Below are 7,107 nucleotides of genomic sequence, written 5' to 3' on the forward strand. Positions count from 1 at the left end.
TGGGATATTTTTTAAATAACAGAAATAAATTAAATCATGCCTGAACCCCTGACTTTCGGTGTTGTCCTTTTCCCCTCTAGAGAACGTAACGCCCCCCACTTCTGTTTGCCAAGATCAAGGACGTCTTTTCACCTAAATAGCTTAAAGGCTATTCACAGTAATTCATCTGTTACTCACTTTTTTAGGCAGATGAATTCGATCAAATAAGGAGTTTGATGCTAGCGTGCAATGCGGAAATTCTCTGAATGGGGAGTTAACATGCTTTTTAATCATGGTCTGATGAGCAATCTTCCCCTGCGGTTGCTCCGCTGTCTGGGTTATTCAATGAAACCATTTCAGGGGAATGATTCAGATGAAAAGACAAACAAAGGAAATGCATAATACTGACCTCTCTTTCATAAACATCTCCCTCTCAGACACACACTGTCTCAATTTGCAAATCTGCATCTGCTTTTCTGTGCTCATATACACTTAGACCTCTGTGTGCCTGCAATATAATGCCTTCACAGTGAGCTAATTAACTAAGAGTCAGTACTGAGGCATCCATTAACCCACCAATTTCCTAGCAAATTAGTCCTCCACACTTTTCAACAGTGCTTCCATCATGGCCAAAGTATTAAATACACCTCATTCACTTTACACCCAGAGTAACAGTAAATGAACTCAAATACATTGCATTTTATTACAAAGACATATCGACCATACTCCCATAGAAATGCATGCACTGTAATAAATTTCCATTGAGGTAAATACTTGCAATACAATGTACTGGTACTGTTATGTGCATTTACAGGGGCTGCAAACTCAATCAGACATGCTGTTCATTAGAGGGACCAAGAGCTGATGCACAGCTGCAAATGTCACATTAGTAATCATCACATTCAGTGAATAACAGTCCCATTCCTTATAATGTACAATATTGCTACTGTCTGTCTGGCCATTTTTCTCTGTGTTATTGCGATTCTCTAATCTTCTCTCTCCTCAGTGCACACAGTTTCCTTCTCAAAGTAATATTTATCACCAGGACACGGGAACATTTTTGATTTTCTGTGTGTAGTTTACTTAATCAAGCGGAATGCAGACTAACAGTGACCAAAATCAGTTTGTCACACTGTCACGCATTCTTCCCCGGCCTGCCCACCTGTGGTGAATGGAAATATAATCCAAGTCTTAAAAACATTTATGAACCTTGGAAAGTCCTCTAGTTCACTGTGGCGGTTATTCCGACACAATCGTAACAGCCCAAGCTAACAAAAAGGTATGATGTATTTAAATGTTTCAGCACAAACTTTCCACCCCAGCGAACTTTCCGCCTCTCGGATTTATAGAGATATGGGAAGTGAGGAGAAAAAGCTGTAACCCATAAATCCAAGCTGTGATTGGACGAGAAGGGAGGACACGAGCCGTGTGAACAGGAAATGTAATGATACACATGGAACTGAAAACCACAAAAGCAATAAGGGCATAATCAACAGATTATCTCTCCAGTGAGGAAGCTGAGGCGGTACAGAGCAGCGTGTAATGAGAGTATTAACTACAGGCTGGCACCGGGGGGCGATGGTGACACATCCCTAATGGAACATGTGATGGTGGTGGGGTTCAGAGGTGACAGGAAACTGGAGGCGCTAACAAGGAGAAGGTGAGATACCTTCTAAAGGAGAAGGTGAGATACCTTCTAAAGGAGAAGGTGAGATACCTTCTAAAGGCTCCGTGGCAAGTCAACAGCCTGGCACAGGGGAGTGTGCTACGAGGACAGGGACACGGGAGATACGCTTCTCCATCCGTCATCTTTACACCACTTACCTGGTACAAAGGGGGGCGAGAACCTACTCCAGCCAGCAGGGGGCGCACCGCCGAACACAGGGAACACACTGTGTAGGATGCCAGTCCATCGCGGGACACTTGTTAATCCCTAAGTCAGAGTAGGAGAGAAGCTTGGTTAAACCCCGACTGAGTTTACGGCTGACTGGTTTTCCATCCGCTACCGTTGCCTGAAACCATTCTAAGGAATGGTGTGCAGCGTGAAAACTGAGGGTGAACAATAGTGATCAGCCACAGCCTGCGCAATGTAAGCAAGGTGTATGATGGTGAATAAGCCTAAAATGACATATATTACTAACAAAGATAAACAACAGAGAGTAACTCAGAGCTCAGGCACAGCTATCGACATTATCACCCTTCTCGGATATTCACAATTAATTTCCCTTTATTTGCACCAACAAGCCTTAGATGGGCCAATTGCACAGTGTCCATGGTGAAACATTAAAAATAAAAATACAGTTAAGCATACAAGGACACAGCAGGACATAGGAGTATAATAATTATACTACGGCACTTGTGTTAATTGAAGTTCATTTACCTTTGAAATAGTCCCAAGTTTAGCCACGGCTCGTTATGAATAATGTAACTGAATGAGTCATTTTCTTTCCCTAGTGTGAGTGCACCTGATGCAGCGGCATTCATTCCAAACAAGGTCAAAATGAAAAGGGGAAATGAATGCAATTTCCCAATAAACTTTTGTTTCCAAAATAGTGCCGGTTTTCATTCAAGTGATGCCTAATTAATACCATCTAATGGATATAAGATGCAATTTTAACTTCGTAAAATAAAATCCCTAACCCTCTCCCCTTCCAGTTCGCCCACACTACTGTGGTAAGATCTCTCCCAAACATTATCTACACCCTGCTTTGTCTTTTCTTTTCACACAGTGTACACCATGGGTGTTCTGAGACAAAGACTCGTGCAGGTTTCGCTACAAAATACAATCAGAGATCATAAAGATGAATGTTGTAGAGATGACTAAATTTGCGAAGAAGATGTGCTAAGATGTGGCGATGAAATGTACTGCAGATTATGGTCTCTGCATCATTGGTGTGTTTGAATGGTGCTCAGAAAATGATGGAGATTCCCTAGATGGCTGCCAGTTTTTTAGGGGTACGCCTTGAAGAGAGACGGCATTCACAGCGTGCGGGCTGGTGCCAAACTTCCGTTGAATAACTTAGCTATTAGTCTGATGACTAACCAGAGCCAGACAGCAAACCAGTTTAACTGACCATCTGCTAGATGCTTGGTGTCGTCACCTAGGATCCAAACAATTGATCCAGTGTCTGTTAATCATAGAGGTCTCTTGTCTCCTATAATATCTTAATACACATCAAGTTAGAACCTCTGTCACATGATGCCTGTCATGACAAGCTAAAGTTCAGGCTCCGGAACCTAATTAACTCCTCATGCACTACTAATTAATGATCTCATAACTGACTTAAGTCTCAGTTTCTTACCTGACAGTAAACTGCCTTAAACAAAATGACTCCATGGCACTAAATCTATCTTCTCTGGGTATATTTATAAACAAAACCCCTGTCCGAATCACAAGTTGGTGGTGGTGTATTTCAGTTGAATGTAGGAGTCTCTGAGAAGTTGGGTTATAGATTTAACACATCTGACATCCTGGTCCGTAACGCTGCATTCACTTCTATTCTTGACTCTTAATGTTCTGCAGAATGTAGGTTCTGCTCATTTCTGTAATCATACTTCGATCCTTAGTTACGGTTTTCCTGTGGAATCTGTATCCTCTGAATCCTGCAGGCTCACATCACACTCTCTTAACGTTTGAGGTACAACTAATCATAAGCTTTGCTACTGTATCAGTTCTTAATGATAATCAATCTATTACTTCAATGACCACAGCAGCCCTTATATTAACAGGCATGCACACTCATTCAGCCGGATCGGTGAGGCCTTTCTGAACTTGAGCAGGTATCTGTAATAAGTGAGCATTTGCTTCCTGGTCGCCTAGACTCCACTTAAAAAGGAAGAATTAATGATAAGAAATAAGCAATGCAGTATATCGATCGTACTCCTGAACAAGCTTCAGGCAAACTAGAATGTTCAGCTAAATTTAAGCTCTTCAAGATCACCTTTCTATTTCTATTACGTGTTATTAACTTTGGATGAACCATCCTATCAGTGCTAATGCTCTTGCTTTGCATATGACCCAGGAATAGTGTGCAGCACAGTGTGTCTGGAATGATTCAAACCCTGTGCTTGACCCTCGCTGCTCCGGGGAAGCTGGTCGACCCTGCTCTCTGACCCCAAGATTTCTCCGCTTGTATGTCACTTTGGAGAAAAGCATCTGCTTGATAAGTAAATCTGTTGTTGCAGTGCTGTCCCTACTCATGCCTGTTGCAGTGCTGTCACTGCTCCTGCCAGTGTTCCCAGCTGCCTCTCGCTCCTCGTGATGCCGCCAGGGCGTTTTTACAGTTCTGACTCTGCTGACGTGCACTGTCGCTTTTCTACTCCACACTCACTCGTACACTTTCATTATTCCGTCCCCCCCTGCGGGATGAGCCACTCGGAGGTCCGGGTACAAGGGCGCCCCCTGCCTGCGTACCGCCTACCTGTGTTTCTGCCTGCCTGCATCGCCCCCCCCCCCCTGCATTGCCACCCCAGCGGCCCATATGCCTGCCTGCTCCATGATTCGCCTACATACCTGTGCTGTCCCACCATCTGCCTGATTTTACCTGCACTAATTTATGTAGACTGGCATTGCCCAGTGCCCGCCAGAGGAGGCGGGGCTTCCCCCGTCAGTCTGCCTCCTCCCAGGGCTTCTTCCTCTCTCTGGGGAAGCTTTTCCTTTGCCAGTTGTCACCTCAGACTCCGGAGTCCTCATACATTTTAGCGATGCTCCTTTGTTCAAAGCACTGTGACTAAAGTATGCAGGTTAAAATATCTGCATCATTTCCACGATTCACATCAAGGCAAACTACTGACAATACTCATAGTACCGTAATGGAAGTCTGAAAAGCAGCAAGCTGCAAAGATGAGGTTCTTCCAGTAGTGGGTGCTGTTGTCTGGAAATACACACAGAAAACCCATGCGCTGAGACTCACTGGTATATGGGCAAAGTGTAAAAGTAATAAAGGTAGTTAGCCATGGTGTGAGGAGAGGACCAGGAAGAACGACTGAATCTTGGGATTAAAAACCTTCGAAATGCAATATTTAAAAATACATTTACATTCTAAAGCCTTTTGGTTACATCAGCCAGCTGGTGTTTGGCAATTCAGCTGAACAATAATCCATCTGTTTTCTGTAACTGCTCGTCCGGTTCAGGATCACAGGGGATCGGGAGCCCACAGGTACCAAGCAGGGAACAGGCAGACATTCGGGCAACTTGACTCCAATTAACCTCAGCATATTTTTGGAGGGGGGGGGGGGCAGAGTGCCCAAAGGAAACTCCATAACGACACAGGGAGTCAAAGCGGAGCCTCAAACCCTGATCTCAGAGGTGGGGGGCAACAGTGCTAATCACTGCACCACCACGGTTCCACATGAGCATGTGACACATTTAGGAAGTCGGCGGACGGCTAAATCAATTTACTTAAAAATGCCCCCACATATGCGAGGTGACGTACGGCAGGGCTACTGCAAACCATGAGGAGTCATAACAAGCCAGAGGTTACACAAACAGCATTCCATCACCCCAGCCGTGATACTTGATATCCATTGCTTCCTTGATCCTTGCACAATTAGCTGCCCCCCCCCTCCTTCATCAATACTGTTACACTCCTAAAGTCATGGTAGTTCATGGGCATCGCCGCCATTAAATCTGAGGGGGACGTGCCTCCCTCACATTCCATAATTATTCGTTTGGACCCCCACACATTAAACATAAAATATTAGTTTTATGCCAGTGTGTCCCCCCCCCTACATTCAAAATGCTTCTGACGCCCCTGCAGTGACAAAATAGGCTTTAACTTTGAAAGACAGCGTTTGCACTGTGGCTAGGATGGGCTGGTAGTTTAGTGGATCTAGTTTCAGGCTTTTATTAATAACTCACCTATCCCCTTACAATTCCAAAATTAATATCTGACAAACTGCGCACACATACAAATATAGACTCATGCATATATACATCTCACATCCATATGTGATTTACAATGACTTGCAAAAGTATTCCAAGCCTTTAAACATCCACTTTCTACAATTCCAAATCAATGCTTACATTTATTAATGCTGCGTTATTAGCTAATTTACTCTACATCTTACTAGACCTGTTTCTTATACTTTATTAAGAATTATTCATTTTATGTTTTGCGCTTTGTAGTTTCAATAAATAGGTTACTTATAACAGTGTTTATAATTAGGCACATGCAATAATTTGAGAACAAGTCCAATAACTCCATAACCAAGTTCTACTGGCTGGTTTCCAGTACACTGCCACAGCATTTCATTCGTGGCATATTGGGATTAGCAGTGAGAATTTGTCTCATCCACTCATACAGCCATTAAAAGAAACAGGAAAAAAGCATTAGATGCATTAAAAAAATATTAGATGCATGGTAAACAGAAAGGTTGAGTAAAATTATTTTTAACCAGTAATTACAGGATTTTTTTTATTTAACAGCAAAATAAATGAAGGTAAGTATTTACACATTTGTTTGGAATATTAAATATAATACATTTTAATTTCTTCCTAAGATCTACTTCATAATCGTTGCCATGATTACTGTCATGTCACAAATACTATTATTTCTCCTTTGCAAGATTCAGTAAATGATTTTAAAGAAAACTGACTCAGCACTTTCATTTAAGTGTCCCGATCTTGGTGCCTGACAGACATGCTGTTCTATCGTTTCATGTTTTCCCCTGGTGTGAGACGAGTATGAATGAAGGCAGTATAATTCCCAAAGAAACTGCCCCATAACCCTAGGCAGGACAGGTATATACAAAACACATACATATTCCTGAGATTCAATAATCAACATGTTTTACTGGCAACCTGTGCATTAGAACATCCCCATGTTCATCTTCACCCACCACAAAGAACAACAGCATATAAATTATAAATGGACAGATAAGTAATAATACAGTGAAACAATTAACACTTTCTTTTACAATTAAGATATTGCAATTCCAAATGGAGACGTCCATTCTACTCCCCCCCAATCCCCCAGCATCCTTCCCCACACACAATCTTCTCAATCTCAATTACTGCAAATGACAAGTAACGTTCCGCAATTTTTATTTGGTATATTGACGTATTAAATATACCCCTGTGGTTAAATTGAAGGTGAGACCTCTGGATGCTGAAAGAGCCCCAGACAC

Source organism: Paramormyrops kingsleyae, chromosome 4 (assembly GCF_048594095.1).
Source record: "Paramormyrops kingsleyae isolate MSU_618 chromosome 4, PKINGS_0.4, whole genome shotgun sequence".
Lineage (NCBI taxonomy): Eukaryota > Metazoa > Chordata > Actinopteri > Osteoglossiformes > Mormyridae > Paramormyrops > Paramormyrops kingsleyae.